Source organism: Equus caballus, chromosome 2 (assembly GCF_041296265.1).
Source record: "Equus caballus isolate H_3958 breed thoroughbred chromosome 2, TB-T2T, whole genome shotgun sequence".
NCBI classification, from domain to species: Eukaryota; Metazoa; Chordata; class Mammalia; order Perissodactyla; family Equidae; genus Equus; species Equus caballus.
The window spans coordinates 43980646-44008243 of record NC_091685.1 but is presented as its reverse complement, the minus strand read 5'-3'; the positions used below and the strand labels follow the sequence as shown (position 1 = coordinate 44008243).

At 44.6% G+C, this 27598-nt stretch overlaps 1 long non-coding RNA gene across 1 annotated transcript; it reads left to right on the top strand.

Moving 5' to 3' along the window:
- Positions 1 to 611: 611 nt before the first annotated feature.
- Positions 612 to 17990, top strand: LOC111772463 (uncharacterized). The gene is made up of 4 exons (XR_002806346.2): positions 612 to 749; positions 4503 to 4564; positions 14896 to 15048; positions 15196 to 17990. It is a non-coding gene; the product is annotated as an uncharacterized lncRNA (long non-coding RNA).
- Positions 17991 to 27598: the final 9608 nt, after the last annotated feature.

The window sequence follows — 27598 nt, the reverse complement described above, 5'->3', positions numbered from 1 at the left end:
GCATGTGGGACGCTGCCTCAGCGTGGTTTGATGAACAGTGCCATGTCCGCACCCAGGATTCGAACCAACGAAACACTGGGCCGCCTGCAGCGGAGCGCGCGAACTTAACCACTCGGCCACTGGGCCGGCCCCTCAATTTCTGTTTTTTTAAGCCACTCAGTTTGTGGTCATTTGTTATGGCGAGCCCAGGAAACAAATACTGTGGGTGACTTCTGCTCCCTGCATCCTGTCCCTCTCTGTGCTTGAGTTATAGCAGAGAGCCCTTTACCATTGACTGAAGAACACACTTTTTTCTTAAGAAAAGAAAACGAAACAAAAAGGTGAAGCAGTTTTTGGATGGGCCACCAGCCAGCCAGATCATCAGGATCAACCCAGGGTCAGCGGGCTCTGCTTGGGGTACCCGTGCGCATCCTGGATATCTTAAGAGCATCACTCTTCCTAGCAATAGCTCTGGGGACAGCTCCTTGGTTTTTCCATCTTTTCCTCCACCAGAAGCTCATTTGAAAGCCAGTTTTATTGCTACTACTCCTTTCTCACTCTGGTCAGAATCTTCTTTTTGTGGCATCATAAATGGTTTCCATGGAAATGAAAGGTTGAGATAGAACAGTGCCAACGTGCATGTGAACTTCAGAATTAAACAAGGGCTATTGTTTTTGCCTGGGAGCTTCATTCATTCTGAAGATGTCACAGGGAATTTTGGAATGTATATCCATAACTTCCTGAATTTCTCCCACATTCCAGCCCACCTGGTAAGGAGCCTGGAGCGACATGGCAACACCCCAGATCTGTATGTCCCTTGCTCTTCAGACTGTCTCTTAGTTTTGGCATGTGTGTGTAAATGTCAACAGGTGAGGTGAGATTTGCTGTAAATAAGCAGATGGTCCCCACAGGGTAGGCTGTAAATGAGACAGAAACTCTAGCAGGAGATATCACAGCCAAAGACTTTACCAGTCTAAACTCATCCTTTGTTTAGTGCACAAGAACCAGTGAAGGGAAGAGGAAGGCAGACCTGAGGCTACATGCCTGCTCTCGTGACCCCGATGACAGGGCCTGGAATTTGCACCTGCTTCCTACCAGTATCAAAGGCACAGGCTCATGTGATGTGCACAGACTTCTTCATGATGGTTTAGTCAGAGGGAGAAGCACGCTGGAACCAATCCTCTAGCTGGCTCCCAGCGACTGAGATGTGCACATGGTGGACAGGCCCAGGTGGGGATTCTGAGTCGCTGAAGCTCTGCGCCCTCACTTTACAGGAGATGCCACCTGGTAATTCTTACTTCAGAGTAGGTGGGGTGTAGGTGGGGTGACCATATTGCCACCCAAACTGGAGCACTTTTCAGAGTGAAAGGAGTCATAGGCACAATAGGCAAAGGACCATAGGCATAATCTGGATTATCCCCGGAAAAGAGGGGCATCTGGCCATCCCAGGTTTACACAGCTCCACTATAGATCTCATTGTGGAAGTGCCCGGGACTCAGCGGTTGGATCTCTTCTTTCTTATATCTTACATACTCCCTAGACCAGTGCAGTCCAGTGGAATTTTCTGCCGTGATGGAAATGTTCTGTATCTGTGCTCTCCAATACAATAGCTACTGGTCAAATGTGGCTGTTGAGTACTTGAATGTGGCTAGCGTGTTGGACAGTGCAGACCTAGATGGTTTCAGCCAGTCTCATGGCTTTAAATACCATTTTTAGGAGGCTCTGACTCCCAAATTTGTCTAGTCTCCCTAACCTCTCCCCTAAAATTCAGACCTGTATATCCAATTACCTATCTGCTAGCTTTCCTTGACTGTCTAGTGGGCATTTCAAACTTAACATGTTCAAAACTAACCTTCTGATCACAATAAGATACCACTTCAAACCTACTAGGATGGCTGTTCTTAAATAAACAAGCAGAAAATAACAAGTTTTGGCAAGGATGTGGAGAAGTTGGAACCCTAGTATATTGCTGATGGAAATGCAAAATGATACAGCTACTGTGGAAAATGGTAAGGCAGTTCTTCAAAAACTTAAACAGAATTACCATAGGATCCAGTAATTCTACTCCTAGGTATGTGTCCAAAAGACCTGAAAACAGGGACTCACACGGTTATTTGCACACACACGTTCATAGCAGCTTTATTTGCAAAAGCCAGAAGATGGAAGCAACCCAAGTGTCCATACATGGATGAATGAATAAACAAAATGTAGTATATTCATATAATGGAATATTATTCAGCCTTGAAAAGAAAGGTAATTTTGGCATGCTACAACTTGGATGAACTTAGGACATCATGCTAAGTGAAATAAGCCAGTCACAGAAAGACAAAAGCTGTATGACTCCTCTTGTATGAGGTTCCTAGAGTGGTCAAATTCATAGAGACAAAGTAGATTTCTAGGGGCTGGGGATGGGCAGTATTTAATGATACAGAGTATCAGTTGGAGAAGACGTAAAAGGTCTGGACATAGATGGCAGTGATGCTTGTACAACAGTGTAAATGTATTAAATGCCACAGAACTGTACACTTTAAAATGGTTAAAACGGTAAATTTTGTTATGTGTGTTTTACCGCAATGAAAAAAACACCTCTGATATTCCCTCAAAACCTGCTCCTTCTGCAGACTTCGCATCTCATTTCACACTAACTCTAGCTCTCCATTTGCTAAAGCCAAAGACCTCCTCTTTCTCTCATAGCACATGTTCGGTACATTGGTAAATCTTACTGCCTCTGCCTTCAAATACATGCATTCAGAATCTCACCACATCTCACACCACCCATAACGCTGGTCCACGGAGCATCCCGCTGCACACATCTCCATTGGCTTCTCATATCATTCCCAGCGACAGCCTGTCTTTATAAGGACCTGAATGCCCTGCCTCATCTGTCCCCTGCCATCATCTTGCTGACTTTATCACCCACCTGTCTCCCTGTTGTCTGCTCTGCTCCAACTGCACAGGCCTCCTCCTGTTCCTCAGACACCCCAGGGATGTCCCTGCCTCAGGGCCTTTGCCCTTGCTGTTTCCTCTGCCTGCAGTGCTCTTCCCCCCAAATCTGCATGGTTCACCCCCTGTCCCACATCTTAGGTATGCACCTATACCTCAGTGAGTCCTTCCCAGGCCACTCTGGAAAATTGCAGTGTCCTCTACCACTTCCTGTCCTCTTGCTTGCTTTAGTCTTTTCTCATTCACATGGATCACTAACATACTATATATTTTATTTACCTTGTTTATTTTCAGTCTTCCCCAGTAAAAGGTCTGATGTTTAAGGCAGAGGTTTTAAAATCTCTTTTGTTTCCTGGTTTTCCCACAGTGCCCAGATCAGACCCAACATATAGTTGGTGCTCAATAAATATTTGTTAAATTAATGAAGGAATGCAGACATTAGGGAATTGCTCAGCATCCATCTCTTTTAGCAAATTTTTGATTGATATATAACCAATCTAACCTCTTTATATGTGTTTAAGCTTGGCTTACATTTGACTCAAACCAGTAGTTCTCAACTAGGGGCAATATTGCCCCTAGTTGGGGACATTTGGCAATATCTGGAGACATTTTTGGTTGTCACAAGAGGGAGGAGGAGTGTACCGGCATCTGTGGTTGGCAGAGGCCAGAGATCTTGCTAAACATCCTACAATGCACAGGACGACTCCCCACAACAAAGAATTATCTGGACAAAATGTCAATTGTGCCAAGGTTGAGAAACCTGGATTTAACCTAGTCGTGTTCAGAGTTATCTAGTCTGCGTTAACAAGAGGTGAGTTCCTTGAGGGCTGTTATGGGTTGAATTGTGTCCTCCAGAAAAGATGCAAAGTCCTAACCCCCAATACCTCGCAGTGTGCCCTTATTTGAAAGTAGGGTCTTCAAAGATGTAATCAAGTTAAAATGAGGTCATCAGGGTGGCCCTAATCCAGTGTGACTGGTGTATTTAGAACAAGGGAAATCTGGACACAGACACACATAGGGAGAAGACCCTGTGAAGACAGAGGGAGAAGATGGCCACATGGCTGGAGTGATGCGGCTACAAGCCAAGGGACGCCAAGGATTGTTGGGAGTCACGTGGAGCTGGAAGAGGCAAGGAAGCATCCTCCCCTGGAGCCCTCAGGGAGAGCATGGCCCTGCCAACACCTGGATTTTGGAGATCTTGCCTCCAGACTCTGACAGAATAAATTTCCATTGTTTTAAACCATCCAGTTTTTGGTATTTTGTTCGGGCAGCCCTAGGACACTAACACAAGGGCAGAGCCGGTGCTAAATCCGAGCTTGATACTAATGGGGTCTACACCTGTGACAATTAAATTAGTTTCTTGGAAAAATGAGGTTTGACCAGATTGGTGGTTAGATCCTCATCTGGGAGGTGAGACAAAGGTATTCAGTCTTTTGGGTTTTATGAAACTCATGACCCGGGGTCGGCCAAGAGCATTTGTATAATAGATGTTCAAAGCCACCAGTCGCCAAAACCTTTCATGGGAAAATTACCCCAGCACAAAGTGTTTTTTGCTAATATTAACTTTGGTTCTATTTCAGATCAATGGAGGCAAAAACCAAGAGATCCCATAAATCCTGCTGCGCTCGTCAGAGCTGCCAAGGTACACCCTGATAGAGCTTCTGGTGGCTAATGATACGGCTGTCCACCCGGCGAGCATGTGGGCGGGAGGGGCTTTCTGGAGAGCATCTGGCCTACCGTGGAGACACTTGTCATGAGCATTATGTGAGGGCTCTTCGCCTCTAGTGAAGGGTGAAACCTTGAATGTGATTATTTCTAAAAAAGTAAATAATGAGGATAATTTAAAAATAAACAAAGATCTGGATTTAAAGGCTACTTACTGTCCCAGGACCAAGATTAATGGTGAGTGGCAAGTTTTCGTGAAGATCTCCTGTAGCCCGGTGAGCCGTGCTGGGATTCCAGAGAGATAATGTCTTTTCACGTATAAAAGATCCTATTGATTTCCTGTTAGTATTATCCCGAAAATGTGCAGTGTGTATCTATGGAGCAGAGACAATCTTCCATCACTTGCTTTATGGGAAGAGAATGGTTATTGTATCTCTTCCCATAAAATATAATCTCTTTTTCTCTTCCAAAATCTACCTGTCCCTCTGGGAATTTCCAGTTGTAATCTGTGGAAGTGAATTGATTTTTCTTCTCTTTTCTTTTTTTTTGGCATATGCTAGTATTTTTATATTTGGCTTCTCTCATTGTTCTCTGGAGTCTGATTGTTATTTAAGCTTGTCTAAAACTTCTTTTTTTAAGATCAGTCCCCTTGAAACACACACAGCATGGTGGAGGTCAGGCTCCCTGTGACGTGTTCACGTGGGAGAGCACCCTACCTTAGCCTCCGGCGGGGTGGGGGGACTCATGTTGGAGAATGTCCGGGAGGGCTTTGGAGGCCTTGCGAGGTTGCCTGGTATATTCCAACAAGATAAAAATGCACAAAAATCAAATCACTGAAGGAGGGAAGTTCTCTTCTTGAGGATTGGGGTTCTCAGCGTTACCCCTGAGCATTTCTTCAGGATCAATTAAGATACAAGGGCAAAGTCTCTACATTTAAATATCACACTCTGAGCAGCGGCTTCCTAAGCTAATGAGTTTGGCTGAGAAGACCCCAGCAAGGCAGTCTTGTCCAGACCTTACATGTGGAGGTCTGCAAACTGCAACTCCAGCTGCAAAGCCTGTCCTTGTGGTTCTGCCTTCACCCCTTTATTTTTATTTTATTTTATTTTTTGAGGAAGGTCAGCTCTGAGCTAACTACTGCCAATCCTCCTCTTCTTGCTGAGGAAGATTGGCCCTGAGCTAACATCCATGCCCATCTTCCTCTACTTTACATGTGGGACGCCTACCACAGCATGGCTTTTTGCTAAGAGGTGCCATGTCCGCACCCGGGATCCGAACCAGTGAACCACGGGCCGCCGAGAAGCCAAACGTGCGAACTTAACCACTGCGCCACCGGGCCGGCCCCCGCCATCACCCCGTTATGAATGCAGACCCTCCCTCTATTCCTCTGTCCCAAACCTACCCACCCTTCGAGGTACAACCCCTCCACAAGCCCCCTGCCTCGCTCTCTGCCCTCTACACAATTTTCTCTTTTTTCCCTGAACTCCTGTGGTACTTATGGATTGCACCATCCCAGCCAGCGTTTAATTACAACCACTTTTTATTCTCTTTGCTTATTGCATGTGCGTTATTTTACAGCACTGCAGCGGCCCCATGTCTTCATGCTTCACCCTATTCTTACTCTCTCCACTTCTGCACTATGCCTGGAGCCAACCAATTTATTTTGTACTATTACCAGATGATTTTTTCTTTAAAAGATTTTATTTTTTTCCTTTTTCTCCCCAAAGCCCCCCGGTACATAGTTGTATATTCTTCGTTGTGGGCCCTTCTAGTTGTGGCATGTGGGACGCTGCCTCAGCGTGGTTTGATGAGCATTGCCATGTCCGCGCCCAGGATTCGAACCGCCAAAACACTGGGCCGCCTGCAGCGGAGCGCACGAACTTAACCACTCGGCCACAGGGCCAGCCCCCAGATGATTTTTTTTTAAAAGCCTGAATGTGTATATGTATATGTAAATACATACATATATATATATATAACATAACAAATCTCAATGTTATGGGCTGAAATGTGTCCCCTCAACTTCATATGTTGAAGTTCTAACCCCTAACACCTAAGAATGTGACTGTATTTGAGATAGGGTCTTTAAAGAGGTAATTAAGTTAAAATGAGGTCATTGGGGTGGGCCCTAATCCGAAATGACTGGTGTCCTTATTAGAAGGGGAGATAAGGACACAGACACGCAGAGAGAAGACCATGTGAAAACACAAGGAGAAGATGGCCGTCTGCAAGGCCAGGACAGGGGCCTCAGAAGAAGTCAACCTGCCAACCCCTTGATCTTGGACTTGTAGCTTCCAGAACTGTGGGGAAATAAATTTCTGTTGTGCAAGCCACGCAGTCTGTAGCACTTCGTTTTGGCAGCCCTAGCAAACTACGATTCAATTAACTAGTCACAGAGCCCAGCGACACAAGACAAAGGCCAAATTTCTTAGTTTTATGTTCAAGACCTTCTATGTCCTTGTCCCATCCCACGTTCCCAATCTTTCTTCTTTCTTCCGTAATGGAACCCCCGGTCCACCCTATCTGGTTGACTCCAGGCTCCTCCCATCCCAGATGCCCTCCCATCCCTGCCCCATTGCCTTTACTGCATTCTCCTCCTGGAAAGTCCCACCTCCTCCCATACAGACCCAAACCAAGGCTGACCCAAGTCCAACTCTTCCCCGAAGCTCCAGTGATGTTCTATGAACTAGGAAAGAGACATGGAGGTTTGTTGTGGATCATGTAGTAGTTTTCAAATATGCTCCCCGGGACCCTCCCTCGGGATCCTGTGTGTAATGGTGAATGATGACAAGGGAAAAGGGTCAACCCCTCTCAGCCATCCACCAAGCAGAGCTGCCACTTTTTTCTGTGTGGTTTGTTTGTTTTTCCATATATTATTTAAAAAAGGCTTCTGTGGAATGGAAATGATGCTGGAGAGCACCACTGAAAATCCTATCCAGGAAGTAATGACAAAAAAATGTCCAAAAAAGTCATACGAAGCTAATGGTCCTTGCTCAGGAAACACTTAAGCAAACAAAGCCCATAACGCTTTTATCTAGATTTCCTAGAACTGTACTCATTGCAAGGGATAAACTCAATTATCAAAACTCATTGACTCCGAAAATGTAACTTCCATATACTACTGCCCATTCCAATTCCTCAGACAGGCAGCTGTTACACTGTTAATGCAATCACGGCTTGCCATGTTATTAATCTATTTTCTAAGTATGAAAGGATGGCAGTTTGGATTCTCTGATACAGATGTGGACATTTGCCAGGTCACATCTGTCCAGGGGGTTTGTTGAACAATGATTTCACGAAGAAATCAATTCCTGTTCCCTTCAGCTGACCTTAGGGCCATCTTCTCAGGCTTGTTTTCCTCTATTGCAATAAAAAAATTAAATTTCAGTCTTTATAATTTATGTAGTGCTATTTCTTTCAGAAGTTAATAGCATATCTTGTGTGTTAGCGAAGTCCCAATGAGGCAAGGAGGAGAAAGTCTGTAATTACATCCCTCTGAGAATTAAGCTAAGGTCCGTCTCCAAAGTTTGGAGCAGATTTCCTTGGACCTTCTTGCTTCAGAGGCCTGGCCAGAAGATTTCTCACCCATAGGACTTAGTGCTTTCTTAAACGAGCCTTTTAATATCAAATATTAATCTGTGAATCTACAGTGGATTTATAGAATGCTCATGGGATAAGTGGATCAGGAAAGTGTGGCTAAATCTTCCCCATAGAAATACACACCTTTTTCCTCATTCTCTGACCCTTCCAAACTGCCAACACACTCACAGCTTTTGAGTCTCAGATCCCTGGATATTTTCAGAGAAAAAGGTCAGTTTCCTTGGAATCAAGGTGAGGTTATTTATTCTGACACAGATGGATGTTATGTTGAGATGAGAAGCCCCTCGTTCTCTCTGAAGGTATAATTCTTTTTCTCATAAAATTCCATAACTAGATTCATAAGTCAGTATCATCTACTCTGATTACTCTGTTTCATCAGAGATTCCTGTGTGATAGATTTCCTATGTTTCTGATCAGTTACCATGGATATCGCTTTAGTGATCACAGTTCTCAGTAACTAGAGCTGTACTTTTGTGGGCTTCACCACTGTAAGAACTAATCTGTGCAAAGCTCTCAGGATAAACCTTGTTTGTTTGTTTGTTTTTAATTCTTTTTCATGGAAGTGGAAGGATTACAGATCCAGGGGAAACAGTAGGGAGGGGAACTGAAACAAATTTGCCATATGCTTGTTTATTATCAAACATTTGCATCTCATCTTCACTCACAGCATCAATTTTGAATGTGGTTTAAGCTTTGGAGACACTTCCCTCTGAGCTGGCTGAGTTTGGGGACCCTTTCAATCATTTCCTTCCTCTCCCTATCATGCTCATCACATCGCAGCATAATTACTTGTTTACCTGTCTTCTTCTCCCTTCCCCCAACCCTACTGTGAGGTCCTTGACAGGGACTGCAGTTCATTGTCGCATCCCCAAAGCCTGGCGGAGGGGCTTGGGGCACAGAGTTCCCAGTATGTGTTGAATGAATGAAAGGCTGTTTTCTTCTATTTCTCTGCTCCTACTCAGCTGAAAAGTGCAATTAAATCTAAGATCCCTTGTTTGAGACAGGGCTTTTCTGGTTGTAAGGAAAAAAACGCTCAAAGGCTGGGGGTGGGGGAGGAGAAGGCTATGCCCAAGCAAGGAACCCAGGAAAAGGTGGGTGTGCAGACTAGGAGTTACAGCATCAAGGGGGCTGTTCTGGATCCAGGGCTGCCCTGGGGACCTCCGGAGCAGGAGTGGGTGGGCTTCACTCTGGTGTTCTGGTATTAACTCGAGTCCGCAGGCTACTCAGGGCCTCTCTATTCCCTGCCCTCCCACTTCTCACCTTTTAGTCAACATCTTTTCTCTGCTCTAAAGCTTCTGCCTGTCCACGGTTCCTTCCCCCTTACCACTTCCGTTGCACAAAGCCCACTGTATCTTCTCTCTTCTGTGTTGTCATGTTTAAACTTCAACTGTGAACATTAACTGTCCCCTTCTCTCAGTCCTGTAGTTTCTTCCCTCAAATTCCCAGAGCAACAATCCAGTTCAACTCATCTTTCTACACAGGGCAATGTGTAGTCAATGGATTGACAGTCCCCAGGTCGGGGTACAGTGGCCCAATCAAATACAGCTAGAGGTCAATGTCACATGCTAGAAAACATGGCTACCCATGGCCGCTTTCACCAAGGGAGTGGACAGGGCATTGGAGCAGTCATTCAGAGTTGTCTCTGCAACAACCTCCATAGGGTAGCAGCAATGTGATTGGGAGGGCTGGACCTCAGCTGAGTGGCAAAGGGGTTCCTGAGGCCAGTCAAGGTAATTCCACTTCCCCTACCCTTGCTAATTTTTGGTCAAAGAATCCAAGGTTGGGTCAGTGCAAGGCATTCCTCTGTGCAGGGATTGGTCCCAGGGTGGGTTTATAAATCTGTTCAGTGTTTCACAAGGGGAGATATGTGGAGGGCTGCGGGGGAGGAAATGTCCTTGTTCTTAGGGGAGAGCCGTGGAGGAAGGTGGTCTCTCTTCCTTGGGACGTTGTTATACACGGTTGGTGGGGCCCAGAGCTGCTGCAGCCATTCTTGCTTCCATCCTGAGGATGATGTCACTGCCCAGGAAGGCAGAACCCAGAGCATGGCATGGAAACTGAGCCAGAGCCAGTGGATTAGGGAGGTCGGGAAGCCAATCCTTTCTCTTGACCTCCAGTCACGTGATCCAATACCTTGCTTTATTGTTTAAGCCAGTTTGCATTGGGTGTTTGTAATTTGCTGCTGAAAGCCCTGAGGAGAGGTGGAAAGGTAGGAGGTGGAGGGGGTGGGGGCAGTCTTCGGGCATGGGGGCAGTGATTGGTGCATGTGCTTCAATGGTCAGTTCTGCACGTCGAGCAGGAGCAGGGCCAGTCTCACAGGCTGGTGACAGAGGCAATGACACAGGGCCCGGGCTTGGCTTAATGCTCTGCTGTTGCTGTCTTGAAACTCCTAAAAATTTTTAAATGGGGGCCTACATTTTCATCTTATACCAGCCCCACAAATTATACAGCTAGTCCCAGGCAGGTGACATAGTGTATGGAAAAGGAGTTGCAAACTGTAAAGCGCTATGCAAAGCATTATTATTATTTATAAGCCTCTCGTCCCTCCCCCTAGGGACAAGAGAGTCTGTGTAGACCTCCTATGTCTAGTGTCATGGTCTTCTTGCCAGGAAACCTCCATAATCCAACTGTCTGCCACCTGACCCCCCATAATCTGCATAGACCTAGGTCAGCTCAGACCCTCTGGGCTCCCATGGGATTCTGGAGAGCGAGGTGGAGAATCATTGCTGATAGAAGGTTCTTTCCATTTTCAGTTTAGGGAAGCATATGGCCAAAGTTAAAAACTATTTGATTGTTCAATTGCTAAGCAAACGTGCAAAGCACAGATGCACATGCACACACACATGCGCACACACACAAACTACTATGTTTGCTGGGCCTGAATTAAATCTACTGCTCTGTTTGCAATCTTGCTCTGCCCTCTAGAGACCTTTCATTGACCCATGGGCCGAATTGTCCTACCTTTATCCTTTGTGTGTGTGTGTGTGTGTGTGTGTGTGTGTGTGTGTGTTCACGTGTCTCAGGTGGAAGGAATAGCTGTCTGGTTCAGGCTGTCCTTTCATCCTGCTAACGTTGTTACTGAGTGAGTGTTACTTAGGAGATAATTAACATGTCCCATTTTAGTGCAAAAATATACCTTGTCCCAGGTCACATGACAAATGTAACCATAAAAAGTTTAAAATGCTATTATTTAAAATTTATTTTCTCATAAAAAATGGTTCCTGAAATGATCATAATTTGAATAACTTACTCTATAGTTATAATACATTATGCCCTGGCTCGGGTCCAGGTTTGGTAATCTTGGAGCTGAGCGAGATCTCAGTCAGAGTTAGGACTCTGCAGCCGCCGTCTCTATCAGCAAGTCCTTCCTGGGAGGCTGGGTTCCCCGTCTGTTCCATTGTGCATCAAGCTGAAGCCCGGCTGCAGATCATCCATTTGACACTCTTTCCCACTAGCCTCTAAAACGGCATTTCTCTGTCAAGTTGTTGTGGAGGTATAGAGATTTTTAAAAAGTGGACTTTAATTCTCAGAGACAGGAAAATGCATGGTCCGGCGGGAATCCTCAGGAGTGATGTCCTCTATGTGCTTCTTCAGAGATTCTAAATCTTCACTTTGGGGTACCCCTCCCCCAAGCTTGTCTGACCTCAGAGTCATCAGAAGTCCTTGGAAGCAGGAAGTCCGTGGTCATCATCTGGTGATGGGGGTCGGTCCCAGAAACGTTCAGTGTTCCTGGCACAGGGTGAGGGTGGGGGTTGCCACCTGATAGGGCTGCAACTATGCCAACAACAGCAACAAAGCGTGCATGTCCCTGCTGTGTGCCCTGCTAACTGTGCAGCTTACAGGATGCCGGACTCTGTGCTGGGAGCCACACTCAGTGTTTCATTCATCTTTACTACCATCCTGTGGGAAAGTGTATGTCTTTCTGATGACTGCTGTAACAAACTACCATAGAGTTAGTGGCCTAAAACAACACAAATTTATAATCTTACAGTTCTGGAGGAAACAGGTCATATGGGGTTAAAATTAAGGTGTGGGCACACTTATGTTCCTTCCAGAGGCTTTGGGGGACATCTATTTCCTTGCTTTTTCCAGCTCCTAGAAACTACCCTCCATTCTTTGGCTTGTGGCCCCTTCCTCTGTCTTCCAAGCCAGGAACATAGCGTCTTCAAATCTCCCTCTCTCCCTCTGCTTTTGTCATCACTCCTCCTTTTCTGACTCTGATCCTCCTATCTCCCTCTTATAAAGACTCTTGTGATTACATTGGGTCACCTGGATAATCCAGGATAATCTCTCTAACTCAAGATCTTTAATTTAATCTCATCTGCTAGGACCCTTTTGCCACATAAGGTCGTGTAGTCCCAGGTTCTGGGGATATGTACTGATTTGGGGGCCGTTATTCTGTTCCCCATAGAAAGGTACCATTATTAGTCCCACTTTACAAATAAGGAAACTGAGGCTCAGAAGGACTTGACCAAGGTCACATGGCTGATGTGGAACATCTGGAACTTGAACCCTAGTGAATCAGACTCCCTGGTTTACCATTTGGGTCAGCATGTACCCTTTCTGCGTCGACACACTTCCCCCTAGTGGTTAGCGGATGCCTGCACCCCGCCTCAAACCCACAGGGGGTTCTGGGTTGTGCTTACAATGAGTAAAATTCTCCCATGTGGCAGATACAAAATCACGGTCCATCGGCTCCAAAAATGTTCTCCACCCTCCACGCCTGGCTACACCTGAGTAGCCTGGTGCCACTAGCCTCACCTCCAACCCCCATCCCTGTTTGCTCTCTGTGCCTGGTGGGTTTTTGTTTTGCTGCTGTTCCACGGGCCAGGAGCAATGACACACCTGGGCACTTGTGAGAAACGCAGAATCTCTGGCCCCACCCAGACTGGCTAAATAAGCACCTGCATTTTAGCCAGCTGTCCGGCGATTCCGGCGATTCACGTGCACATGAAGAGTTTGAGAAGCACGGGTCTGGAGGACTATCCTCCATCTGGGCTGCTTCTCACCACACCTGTTTCTCTTTCTCTCCTGCCCTCTCCGCAAGTGTCTGGGGCTTTGCCTCCAGCAACTTGGGAGGAAGCGTCAGGGAAATGTCTATGTTGCTCTTTCTGTCTTAGCTTCCGAGAGTTGGCAGCGGAAAAGGCACCGCCTGGCAGGGCTTGGTGAGCCCTGCAGCTGGGTGGGGGCGGTGACTCTGTGGCCCACAGGCCTGGGGACCCCAGCAGTTCCTCCTGCTGCAGCTCTCTCCCTGGCAGTGGCTGGATGGCTGTCTGGGGCAGTGCTGGGCGCCTGGTCCCTCCTCCCATGCGCCAGCATCAGGGAGAGGCAAGAGGAAGGCGTGAGACGACTCTGACCTTGATGTTTAGTCTGATCCTTCTCACTCTGAAAGTGCTTCAACATGTTGGCCTGGTACGTTCTGAGCGCTGCGGAGTTTTGGCAGAGTGGCCAATAAGTATTTTTAGTTCCTTCCTCCTTAATGTTTGCCAGAAAACCGCAGTCATTACTTATGAGCAGGGCAAGCTTCCCCCCTCCCAGTCTCCAGAAGAGGCTGGGTTTGCCCTCAGATGCCCACTGAGGGACCCCTGCCCTGGGCTTCTAAGCCGTCTCTGAAATCAGCATAATGCTAACACCTACAACAAGGCACAACTTCATGTTACTTTTTAATAAAATAAGCCCTCAGTTTTTTTAAAAATTAATTTTTAAAAATTTTAGTAAAGTATATACACATAAAATTTACCATTTTAACCATTTTTAAGTGCACAGTTTGATGGCATTAAGTACATTCACATTGTTGTGCGCCATCACCACCATCCATCTCCAGAACTTTTTCATCTTCCCCAAATGAAATTCTGTCCCATTAACCACTAACTCCCCATTCCACTCTCTACCCCCAGCCGCTGGCACCTCCGTTCTGCTTTCTGTCTCTGAATCTGACTCCTCTAAGTACCTCACAGGAGTGGAATCACACAGGATTTGTCCTTTTGTAACTGGAGCATTTCGCTTAGCATCATGTCTTCAAGCTTCATCCATGTTGCAGCGTCCTCACCTTTTAAAAAAAATCACTCATCTAATTGATCAAAGTAATGCTGAATTAAAGCACAACTACATTTTTTGTTTTAGGCAAGTGGTTTCTGATTAGTCCTAGCACATCTGCTAAGGCAGCACAACATCTGCTTTCACAAAAGGGCTAGCCGACTAGGAGGGTGTGGAATACCGACCACCCTCGCTCCTTTGTGGGGACGGTCTGGGGAAAGCTGGATGGCACCATCAGCCCGGGAGAGGGAAGTCTACAGACATCTTTCCATAAATGCCAGGACGCCAATTACCTCTGCCAAGGGGAAAGTGCCTGCATCCTCAGCATCTTCAATTCTGGTTCCCTGCGTGGATCTTATTTTTAATGGCAGTACCTTCCAGACCACAAGGGACGAGGCTCCCTCAGAAAAATCTCGCCATTGGTGGAGGGATAATGGCCCTAAGGATCTAGTTCAGTAAACACAGGATTCTTTTGTGATGCACTTTCCAAATGAAGCACACACTTTGGGATTAATTAAACTCTTTTCTAGCTGCCTGACAGTGTAACCTTTCCTTTATGCTTCTTAGGGGGGCACACGATGTAAAAAGTCAAATCTATTATGTTCATGACTTGGAGGGAAAGATCTGGGACAAAATTACCTTACACACTGTTTTGTTTATTTTTAATTTTCTGAGTACTGGATCGAACGGAGAGCTCTCAGAGCTGTGTGTTAGCTAAACAGCAGATTCAACTCAGAAGAAGAGTGATTTGGAATTAAAGCCATAGAGACCACTGATGACAGCATGAACTCCCAATTTCTCGGCACACCTGGGGGACACGTTGAGGAGGTATGTGAAAGTTGAGTAATAAAAAATGTAGTTGTGCTGACTGTTGAAGCTGTAGCCGTTTTCTTGTTCCAATCTTCCTGCAGTTTTGAGTGCATGACATTTAATTAATTTTACAGTTAATTCTTTTCACTGCTCCTTTTTTGACAGTGTCACTCTCTGATCTCTCAGCTGGTTGAGAAAAATCTGTACCAGTTGTTACCCTTGCTGGAGCCAGACAGGGTCATCTGACCACAGCAGGAGGCAGCGAGGAGCAGCAGGCGTGGAGCCGAGACAAGATTTCAGCGGGAGGACAGTTTCCTGGAAGAAGCTTGGTCCAGAAGCTCCATCTCAGGGTCCCATGAGCACCTTTCAGAGCTTCCCTCTCCCTAGCATCCATCTCCAGGAGCTTTGAAAAAATGCTTGCATTTTTAAGAATTTTTTAAAAACTTTATGTCAAAGCAACACACACACACAGGAACAAATATAAAAGTAGAAGAGAGATGATGTTGAAAAGCAGCCTTCTCACTCCAGCCCTTTCCCAAAAGGGACTTTAGCTGGCCCTTGCTTTAATTCTTCTGGAATTTCCTGTGCTGCTCTATGATTATACCTCTACTGTTTCATTTATCAATTTTGGGCAATATCTTTTGACTCCTAAGTAGGAAGATAAGGATTTAGCTCACCTACCCACTCTTTCCTCTTTGCCCTCCTCTCTCTTTTAATTTTGTAACTGCTTTATTGAGCTGGAATTCACATACCATAAAGTTCACCCTGTTAAAATGTCCAATTCACTGGTTTTTTAGTACATTCACAAAGTTGTGCAACCAAATCCAGTGTGCACAATTCTCTAAATCCAGAACATTTTCGTGCCCCCCTCAAAAGAAACCCCGTATCCCATAGCACTCTGCCCTCATTCTTCCCTCCTCCCAACCTCTGGCAATTACTAATTTCTCCACATCTTCATCAACACTTGTTATTTGTCTGTCTTTTTTCTTATAGTCAGCCTAGGGGATGTGAAGTGGTTTCTGATTGTAGTTTTGACTTATGTTGGCCTAATAACTAATGACTTTGAGCACCTTTCATGAGCTTATTGGTCATTTACAGATATTCTTTGGAGACAAGTCTATATAAGTCATTTGTGTTTTTAAATTGGACTGCTTGTTTATTGTTGAGGTGTAAGAATTCTCTATATATTTTGGATACTAGATACTTACGGTATATGTAATTTGCGAATATTTTCTTCCACTCTGTGGGTTGTCTTTTCATTTTCTTGATGGTGTCCTTTGAATCACAAAAGTTTTAAATGTTGACAAAGTCCAATTAATCTATTTTTTCTTTTGTCACTATGCTTTTGGTATTATATCTAAGAACCCATTGCTTAATCCAAGATCACAAAGATTTACTCCCATGTTTTCTTCTAGGATTTTCTAGCCTTAGCTCTTACATTTAGGTCTCTGATAGGGATTATGTTGAAAGTGTGTACCAATCTGAGGCGTCGCCATCTTAGCAGTATTAAATCTTCCAGTCCATTTAACATTTCTTTGTCTTCTTTAATTTCTTTCAATGATATTTTGTAGTCTTCAGTTTTTGATGCTGTTGTAAATGGAAATGTTTTCCCAATTTTATTTTCAAATTGTTCATTGCTAGTATATAGACATACAACTGATTTTTGTATATTGATTTTGTATCCCCCCTGCAGCCTTGTTGAACTCGTTTATTAGTTCTAATGTGTGTGTGTGCGTGGATTCCTTAGGATTTTCTATATAGAAGATCACGCTATTTGTGAAGAGAGATAGTTTGACTTCTTTTCCAATCTAGATGCCTTTTTTTTTTTTGCCTTACCTAATTGCCCTGGATAGAACTTCCAGCACAATATTGAGTAGAATTGGTGAGAATGGCTATCCTTGTCTTACTCCTGATCTTAGGGGGGAATAGTCAGTCTTTTACCATTAAGTATGATGTTAACTGTGGGCTTTTTATAGATGATCTTTATCAGGTTGAGGAAATTTCCTTTGATTCCAGGCGTGTGGAGTGGTATTAATGTGAAAGAGTGTTGGATTTTGTCAAGTGCTTTTTCTGTGTCGATTGAGATGATTGTGTAGTTTTTGTCCTTTATTCTATTAGTATGGTGTATTACATTGATTTTCATATGTTAAATCAACATTGCGTTCCTGGGATAAATTCCACTTGGTCATATAATCTTTTTTATATGTTACTGGATTTGATTTGCTAGTATTCAAAAGAGCTCTTGTATCTATATTCAAAAGAGATATTGGCGTGTGAGTTTTTGTGTGTGATGTCTGTCTGGTTTTGGTATCAGGGAATACTGGTCTTATAGAATGAGTTGGGAAGTGTTCCCTCCTACTTTATTTTTTGGAAGAGTTTGTGAAGGATTGGTGTAACTTCTTTAAACATTTGGTAGAATTCACCAGTGAAGCCATCTGGGCCTAGGCTTTTTTTTTTGGTGGGAAGTTTTTTGATTACTAATTCAATCTCGTGTCATAGATCTCTTCATATTTTATATTTCTTCTTGAGTTTTCCCTCTTCTCTTAATGTTTGATATTTACATTATTATTTTAAATCCTTCTATTAGCCACTTTCCTAACTTTAAATCCTGGGCTTATCTCTTGATTTCTTGTACACCAACTATCTGTAATTTCATTTCATCCTCCACTTTGTCTGATAAAGACAGTTACACCCCATCCTTTCCTCCCTCCTTTATTATAATATCTATTAGCTACACTTTCACAACATCAAGGTTGGTAACATTTGCATTCTGTCCTGACAACGCGACCGAGTGTTGGATGCTATGTCTGCAGTTTGAATTGAAAAGTTAAAAACCAGTGAATGGCTTTGCATTAAAATGACATCCTCAGGAGTGTTCAATGCCTGGCACGAGAGTGAACTCTGTGTCACTTTTCTAAGTATAAAAAAAGTTATTATTATTATATTCCATTAATTGTTTAAAATCATGATACATTTTGTTTGCTTCATTTTTGGACCATTATTTTGTGTACACTTTTTGTTGTTTTTCCTAGAGGGTCTAATTGTCTTTCTTTTCTTTTTTGGCATGACTTGCCTTCATCCTATTCTCAATTCTTTTTCAAGCTCTCAGTATCTGTCTATCTTCACCAGACGTCTTCCTCCTCGAGCTGTCTGCTTTCCTGCTCCAAACTGGATGGCTGCTTGCTAGATCCCTAGCAGCTTTGGAAAGCAGTTCTGCTTGCTCCATTACTAGCCACTTGGCCCTCACTCTCTTCTCGGCCAGGTCAACTCAGCTCCTCTGAGCTCTGGCTCTTCCCTCCTCCCTAGTTAGTCTCTTTCTGAATTATTTCTTTTTCTAATTTTTCTTCCTGTCATCGTGAAGTTTTGCTTTACCTCAGTTTTCCTGTCTCTAAAAGGAAAAGTCTAGATCTTCCTAGAATATAATTGCAGCAGAATTTACAAGAAGGCAATGAGCTCATACTGAAAATCTGCCTCAAAATGCTCAGGAGAAAGCGGTGTGACACAAAATCAAGGAATTGATTTCATTGTTAATTTCTTGTGACTTTTCCCTGGTTTTGACTAATTATCCATCCTGCAGGCTAGATTAATTTTTGAATTTAATATCATTATATAGCGTTCAATCAGAAAAAGGGATAATCAAGGTTAAAATTGTTATACAATTAAGTCATAGGTTTCCTTTCCTCCTAGAATGGAAATGTTAAGAATTTACTTCTTTAACACTAAAATTAATCCGAATATTGATAAGTCTATCACCAAGTTTTTGAGGGAGATAATTTAATGCATAATCCATGCTGAGCACTTATTAAACATGAGACTGCTCATGACTGCGTAAACATTAGACTGAGTAAGACTGACTTTAGTGGGCAGAATTTGTATTTGAATCAGTGCTTCATTGGAAATTTTTTGGATAAATTCAACACACTTTTTAAAAGAGAAAAATAAATTGGATGAGCAAATATTCTTTCTAAGAAAAGGGAAAGCCATTTTATTATGAGCAGTAAATCAAGAAATCAAGCTTTCAGACCTACGGACTTTAGGGGCAGGCTGAGTGGACCCCCAGATTCTGACAGATCTTGTGGCATTTCGCTGCCTATTATGAAGCAAATAGTGGTGATTCAAGTTTTAAAATTTGTATGAAAACTTCAGGCCGGAAATAATGGTGAGGGTAAATTGAAGGACATCAAAATCATACAAAAATTAAGACATTGGGCATCAGACGTGACTTTTAAGAAGATTTTATGATTTTTACCTTCATCAACACAAACCTTTGGACAAATGTTAGATCAGATGTGCAAGTAACTACAAGAAAAACTGCCAGCTCATAAAAGGTTTTCTTGCCTACCATTCCTTCACGTGGTAAATAAGGAAGAAACCCCTACCTTTTGCCACCTTCCCAGGTGAAATAGTTAATATTTCTAGGCAAGTCGGCTAGTAGCTATTTGTGAAGCAGAGTAAAATAGACGCCATCCCAAAGATAATGCATATCACTTAGAACTTGAAACTGACACATCATAGGTTTCCCCCCTTAATTTATGGCGCAATAAAAGCAGCAATAAATGTAGGTGCACTCCACCCTTGCAGAGAGTTGCCATTTTTACGATTTTGATAAGTTCACACTCCTGGTTTTACCCTCACACTGTCCCGGGCTCAAGTATTTAATATTTAACAATCTGTATTCTATAAATAATAGATGTGCCTGTCTTCACAACTGAAGATCAGCAGCAGATTTTATTGTTGACAAGAGTGATAATGTTCTCTCACCTTCTTAACTTTTTATGTTACTGTTAATTTTCCCTTTGTGGCTGAGAGTCGAGGGAGGGGTTTGGGTCATTCTGGAGAGAAATGGGCTGTAATAATCCAGTTGGAACCGAGCACTAGAAGAAGCTTGGATACCTCTATGGCCATTTCAGCAGTCTGAGGTCACAGACTCATGCAAATGCTGGAGCTGGAAAGCACCCCAGCAATAATCCATCGCCTTCCCATTACAGGGAGGCAAGTGAGAGTCTTCATCCAGCAAATCCTGGGCTCATGCCTACTAAGTGCAAAGAAGACCCGGTGGGAGAGTCATTGGTGAAGGGATTTCACCAAGGTCATATGGCTAATATTGGCAGAGTGGATGACATTCATCTCAATTCAATAAATGGGTGGAAACCATTGAGAAACAGAGTCCTGGCTCCCAAAAAGTTTAGATCATATGATTTCCCCTGCTGAAAATCCTACAAATGGGCTTCTATTACATTTCAAATAAAATCAACTCATCATCAGGGCCAACAAGTCCCATTGAGTTCTGGCTCCTTCCTTTTCCATCTAGTGGTCATATCAGTTCCTCAGACCAAGCTTATTCCATCCTCAGGGCCATTGGACAGGCTGTTCCCTGTACCTGATATGCATTTCCTGCAGATAGCCCCACGGCTCCAGCTAAAACAGCACTCACCCACCATCCCATGACCCCAGCAAGGCATTCTCTACCCCATTATCCTGCTTTGTTGACCTTGGAGCACTCATCCCATAGGACACCATCCTAATTATTTGTTTTCTCTCTGGTTGTCTTGTCTTCTCCACTCTGCAAGGGCAGGATCTTGTCCCTGTCCTTTCCCACCATATCCCCAAGGCCAAGAACAGTGCCTGAAACAAAATTTTAGTGGGGTCAATGAATGAATAAAGAGGGAGGCAACTGATCTGAAAGAAATCACAAGTGCTATGGGCTGGTTATGCCCATCCGGCCTTCAAGGCCCATCTTGGTCAGCCCTTTCCTGTGAAGCTGCCCCAATGTCCTCCCAAGGAGGTGAGCTCTCCTTTGTTCTCCCCAGCACTTAATGTGACATTTCTTGGGATACTCATAATGTAACTGTTTGATTATGAGGATAGTTAATTTTATGTGTCAACTTGACTGGGCCACAGGATGCCCAGATTTAACGTTATTTCTGGGTGTGTCTGTGACCGTGTTTCCAAGTGAGGTTAACATTTAAATCCATGCAGTCAGTAAATTAGATTGTCCTCCCCGGTGTGAGCGGGTATCACTCAGTCCGTGGAGGGCCTGAACAGAACAAAAAGCGAGGGAAGGAGGAATTCAATCCTTTTTGCTTCCTGCCTGTGTGCTTCAGTTGGGACATCTCTCATTTCCTCCAGCCGTGGACTGGGATTTCAACATTTGGCTCCGCTGGTTCTCAGGCCTTTGGGCTCAGACTGAATTAGACCACTGGCTCTCCTGGGTCTCCAGCTTGTAGACGGTAGACTGTGGGACTTCTCCGCCTCCGTAATCACGTAGTCCAATTCCTTCTAATCAGTCAATCTCCCTGTCTATCTCTGTCTCTCTGTCTCTCTTGCCTACTAGTGGTTTCTCTGGAGAACCCTGACTAATACAGTTATTCTTCGGTCTCCCACTCAGAGGGCAGCTTGGAGTTCTTTCTCTAAGCCTAATGCCCAGCAGAACCCTTAGAGTTTCTGGGAGGTCAGTGAATAAACACAGCTCTCTGATTGAGTGTGCGGGATTTTACAAAGCATTTCTCCTCACAAAATCATGAGCGTGTCATTGATGGCGCGAGTGTGATCTTCGCTTTACTCGAAAGTTAAGAGTATGAAGTCCGCGTTTCCTCCTTGCTTTCTGAACCCAGAACGAAGGCAGCCTAGCTCTCTTAGCTCAGCATGATGAGTTAAACAGGCTTTGTAAACACAAACAGGAAATAACGTAGAAAAAAACAAACAAACAAAATGTGCCTTCAAAGTCTCCACGGAAGTCTCCAGGGCTTGCTTGCTTAATTCCTACAACCTCAAACAAGGGTACCACAATTTAAAATGAAGATGACTGGCTAGACAAACAGAGAGGTGCCGCAGATCTGCAAACGGTAAAGAGCAAACAGCAGTTGTTACACCTTCCATTTCTAGCGTATCTTGCATTTTCAAAAGAACTTTTACAGGTATTCTCTGCCATTCGTGACAACTTGTGATATGCCACAATAGGTATTATGCACATTTTTGGATGAGGAAATCAAAGCTCACAGAAGCCATATGACACGCCCAAAGCCGCTGTGTAACTTTGGCAGAGGCAGGACTAGAATGCAGGTGTGGCTATTGTCCAGCACCCTTTGTAGGGTGCTCCCAAATTGCAAAGTAACACTGGGAACAACAATGAAGGAAGCTGAGGAGCTTCTGCTGATACCACGATATTGATGGCCAAACTGGAGTTTGGAAGCAAACTCCGTCACATTCCCTCTCGGTTTCCTTTTCCCTCGTGCACACTTACTGCTGACTGTGTGGCGGTTTGGAGAATTAGTCTTGATAGTGGCTTCAGCCTCTTGTCATTCTCATGGCACAAGGATTCCAGGGTCTTGTTAAATAATCCTCTGCAGGATTTCATCGTGGCTTGCAGAGCCCTGGGTGCAAACCGTAAGGAGGTGCTTACTCCTAGGGTCGTGCACGTGCAGGGTGGGCACCTGAAGCCTCTCTTGCCTCCCCCTCATCCTGGCTCTGGCACTGTGCGCCCACAAAGCCTGCTGCTGGGAGGCGTACTGGGAGCGAGGATGTTGTGTTCAGTTGAGCATCATCATTTTAGGCTCTGGTGGCTCATCGACATTGCCCCTCGGTATGAGCAGAGTCTCCTCTCTATTTAGGTCTGAGCCACCCTTCCCCACCCTGCGTCCAGGAGCAGACTGGGTTTATCCCCCGATGAGGGAGAGCTCTGACAGAGGCACTCCCTTCCGCTTCTCTGAGCCTGTCATTATAACTTGGAACTATTTTCGCCCAGAGAAAGTGGCCTTGAGGAATGGTGTAGAAAAGGAGGGAATTCTCTCCTTACTCTTGACACAGGCTCCCTGTGTGCTCTGTGGCAAGCAGCTTCTCTTTCTAATCCGGGGTTTCCAGCTCTGGAAGGTGGGAAACAGCCTGGTGATCTGTCTCCTCAGGCTGGTAAGAAAATATTATATGCCAAATCAGTGCTGACTCAGCACCCACGGCTCATATGAAATTCCAGGCATATCTGTTTTCCTTCAAATCCCCGTAACATATCAATGAATGGCAAGACAGTCACATTAGATGGATGGGCCTCCAGATTGTGGGACTGTCAAAAGGGATGGATAACTCCATGTGGTTGTGAACCCATATTTGGTAACCTTGGCAGTGTCTCATTAAGCACACAGCTGGACTGCTGTAAAGACTCAAACTTTTATTACAAAAGAGAAAAAGGACTGAATTTTTATACATTTCAAACGATAAGGCAGGCTAGCTTGGAAGGGTTTCCCCTCTACCCTGTTTAGAAAGAGTGAGACATGAAAAGATGCCACGCCAAAAGAACAGTTGGTTTTTATCTCGATCACACAAACATTGAAAAAGTGAGCCTCATGTTTGACTAGTGTTTTAAAAACAACAACGCTTGGCATTTTTACCACTGTTTTCCTCTGCGGAGAAACTTTGTAACTAGCACAAGAGGAAAAGGGTTTCAATGTTGCCATTCTTACCAGCAGAAATTGTATAAGTCATCTGGTTGCCTTATGCTTGCCAGAGCAACTGGACAGGGATGTGTATAATTGGTTGAGTGCCTACGACAAAATGCTTGGATGAGGTCCCCACGGCTTACATGGGTGCATACTAAATAAGGAGAGCCAACCTATAAATTAGGAAGGCTCCAGACAGGGCGCCTGGAAGGTATAGGCAGCAGAAAAGCCCCTCCCTGCGCCTCCCCCAACCTTCCAACTTTTTAGTGTTTACCCCAGCTCCCCAGGGGTAAAGATTAAAGGGAGTGAGCGTGGGCTGATCACTAGGAGCAGCACTTTGCCAACTTAGGTGTGCATCAGAAACACCTGGAGGATTGGGTAAAACACAGACTGCCGGGTGCCTCTTCTTGGGGAGTTTCTGCTTCAGTAGGTCTGCCGAGGGATCACAGCGTCTGCGTTTCTAACAATTTCTCAGATAATGCTGATGCATCCAATCCAGGGATGCCACTTTGAGAACCGCTGATCTACAGGCATATCCTACCAGAAAAGGTGTGCATTACTCATTTAGGGACACCCCCACATCTGACTCCTCAATGTTCTGAAGATAGACAGGTATTTACAGAAGCAAAGAAAAACTGAAATCAACCCTTCACTCTTTCCTGGCACCTAAACCACCAACTGACAGTGACTCTGATAATTAAGAGATGATGGGGCTGTGTTTTGGCTGCTTTCTAGTTCTCTAATAAAAGGCACTGGCTCAAAATTATTAACATTCCCCAGGTTTATTCTTGATCTACCAGTGGCAATAAATGGAAAGTAACTCTTGATGATGAGCGTTGTGACATGTAGAGAAACCCCAGTTCGTGTCTCCTTCTGACGGAAGCGGGAAGAAAGGCTCTGGGAAGGAGTCAGCTCGCCCAGGGAGAGAACCGGCCCAGAGGACGTTGCAGCCATCCAGTGGGAGCTTAATCCTCCCCCACAAACACACCTCCCCTTCTTGTCACTTTGTCAAGAAACCATTCTCGACTTTTCCCTTTCCCTCGAACTCCACATGCAATCCGCCAGGAGATCCTGGCTGCTCTGCCTTAAGAATTGACCCAAGGTGGACTCCCTCTCACCACCTCACTGCTCTCACTCTGGTGCAACCCACCATGACCTCTGGCCATGATTGTGCAATTGCTTTGTAACTGATCTCCCTGTTTTTCCACTTGCCACCTGCCCCCTAACTGTCTATTGTTCACACGGTGGCCAGACTGGTGATTCCAGCCCTTACGTCAGGTCAGGGTGCCCCCATCCACTCTTATGGCTTCCCATTGCACTCAGAAGGAGAGCCGAAGTCCTCATCAGATCTGCTTGCTCACTCTTTAAACTCCCAGCACACCTCCCATTGTGTTCTCCTGTGCTCACTCTGCTACAGTTGTTTAGCCTCCTCACTCTTCCTCCAATCCCCAAGGGAAGCTCCTGCCCCAGGACCCTTGCACTGGCTCTTTGCCCTGCCTGGGATCCTGTTCCCCCAGAGACCCACACAGATCTCCCTCACCTGCTTTGGTCTTTGCTCAAATATCACACAAGGGCTGCCTTCTCTGACTGCTCGTTTTGAAATTGCAATTCCTTCTCTCACTCTTGTTCCTCTCATCCTCCTTTTCTGTCTTATTTTTTTTTCTATAGCACTTACTATCTAATAAATGTATGTAACTTTTAAACTTTATTATCTCCCACTAGGAGGATGTTAAAATCCACAAGGGCAGGAATGCCCATCTGTTTCGCTGCATAGTAGGTGCTAATAAATATTTGTTGAAGGAGCTCCAGTGTTAAATGTAAGGGTCGGTGGGCTGAGGAATGAGAGCATTGAGAGGATGGGAGAGGAAGACGGAAGGTAAGGTCTGCTAAGTAGAAAACACATTCGACTTGTTGGTCAGACACCAAGAGGCCTGCCAGCAAGAGGCTGTGCATGAGCTCTGAGACCCAAGAAGCAGGGGCACTAGGCAATGTCCTCTGATAGTTTCCCCCTCTCCGTGTTTTCTCTTTTTCCTTCCCCTTGGTTGCATGCGGGGCTGGCTCTGCATCGCATTGCCTCTGGCGAACCCTGGGACTGGCAGATTATAGGGGTAGCTGCAAGACTTTGACTCTTGTTTCCAACGGCCTAAACCCAGGGGTGAAAGGGAGGAGCAGAGGGGCTTGGAAGAAGCAAGAGGGTCCTCTGGGGGTGGGCATGGGGCACCTCTCCCTCATGCCTTGGTGCTAGCTATGATCCTGGAACCCAGGCCTGACTAAGGGAGTGGAAAGGCCCAGGCATGGCTGAGATCGTGCCCCAACCAGTGCGGACCCCATGGGAGATGAGTTTGACAGTGAAGTTAAGTCGGCCTTTAGATGCAATATTTCTTATAACCTGAGTTTGTGAACAGAGGTTCATACCAATTACACATGTATTCCATAGTCTATACTATCTATGCATGGCTAATCACCCCAACAGCCAAGCCCTAAAGGACCAAATCTGGGTTAATAAAGACACTCAATGTTTATTGAGCATTTAATATGTGTCTATGCCTGGTACTTCACCATATATTATCTCATTTAATCTGCACAACAACCTCTGAGGTAAGAACTATCTCATCTGTCAAAACTGAGGCTCAAAGAAGTTGAATAATTCATACGAGGTCATGTAGTGACGTGGGGATGGAATTTGCGCCTGGCTCCTTCCCTCTCTAAAGGTTAGGTTCCTAGACTCCACCCAGGCTCCCAGCCTGGCCTGGTGCTCATACACCTGGGCACTGGTTACAATGGAGGCTTTGCATCGCCCGTCACCTGGAGATTCGGATCCAGAAGACGAGCCCTGGAATCTCTATTTCCATCAGGAGCTTTAGGTTAGTCTACTGGTTGGACGCATTCAGGAAGCCCTGCATGTACTCTTCTGCCTCCTCGATGCGAGGCGATGACAATAAGAGTTTCTCCCCACCACTGAGTTCCTACTGCCTACCCCATCCGAAGAAGAAAAGAAACCAAGTCAGAACGCACCACCTGTTTGTAGCAAGGCAGAAACTTTTATTCTGAAACATAAAACAAACACCAATTTAAACCACTTTTCCTTCAACCAATAAACAGAACCAAGCTTCCACCATCTTTGTAAACCAAGTAATCAAGAAAAACCCTTGATTCCCTTTGACTCTTATCCCACCTTTCTCCTGCTGCTGTGGACACCTGTATCATCGTCTTCACTTCCTCACTTCCTTCAGTCATTCCTTAACCTCCAGTAGTTTGGTTTCTGCCCTTTTGTCTCCACAGAAACTAGGCTTATCAAAATCCTCAGTAACTTCCAGGTTGGATTCACGCTTTTTTTACTGTTGTAAAATATACATAACATAAAATTTACCATTTTAACCATTTTTAAGTCTACAGTTTGGTGGCATTAAATGCATTCACATTGTCATGCAACCATCGCCACCATCTATCTTCAGAACTTTATCTTCCCAATTTCAAACTCCATACCCATTAAATACTAATCCTCATTTTCCCCTCCTCCCAGCCCCTGGCAACCTTCATTCTACTCTCTGTCTCTATGATTTTCACTCCTGTAGGGACCTCATATAAGGGGAAACATAAGGTATTTGTCCTTTTGTGACTGGCTTATTCGTGACTTAGCATAATGTCTTCAAGTTCATACATAATGTAGCATTGTTAGAATTTCCTTCCGTTTTACAGCTGCATAGTATTCCGTTGTATGGCTCTACCACATTTTGTGTATCCAATCATCCATCCATGGATGCTCCTGTTGCTCTTACGTTTTGGCTATTGTGAATAACTGCCATAAACATGAGTGTACAAGTATCTGTTCAAGTCTCTGCTTTCAATTCTTTTGGGTGTACACTTGGGAGTAGAATTTCTACATCATATAGTAATACTGTCTAATTTATTGAGGAATCACCATACCATTTTCCACAGAAGCAGCACCATTTTACATTCCCACTAGCAGTGTACAAAGATTCCAGTTACTCTACATCCTTGCGAACACTTGTTATTTTTTTGTTTTTTCCTTTTTTGATGAGTCATTCTAGTGAATGTGAAGTGGTTCTAAATTGACTTTCCTGTGGCATTTGACTCTATGGACAATTCCTTCTCAAAATCTCCTTCTCTCCTTTCCT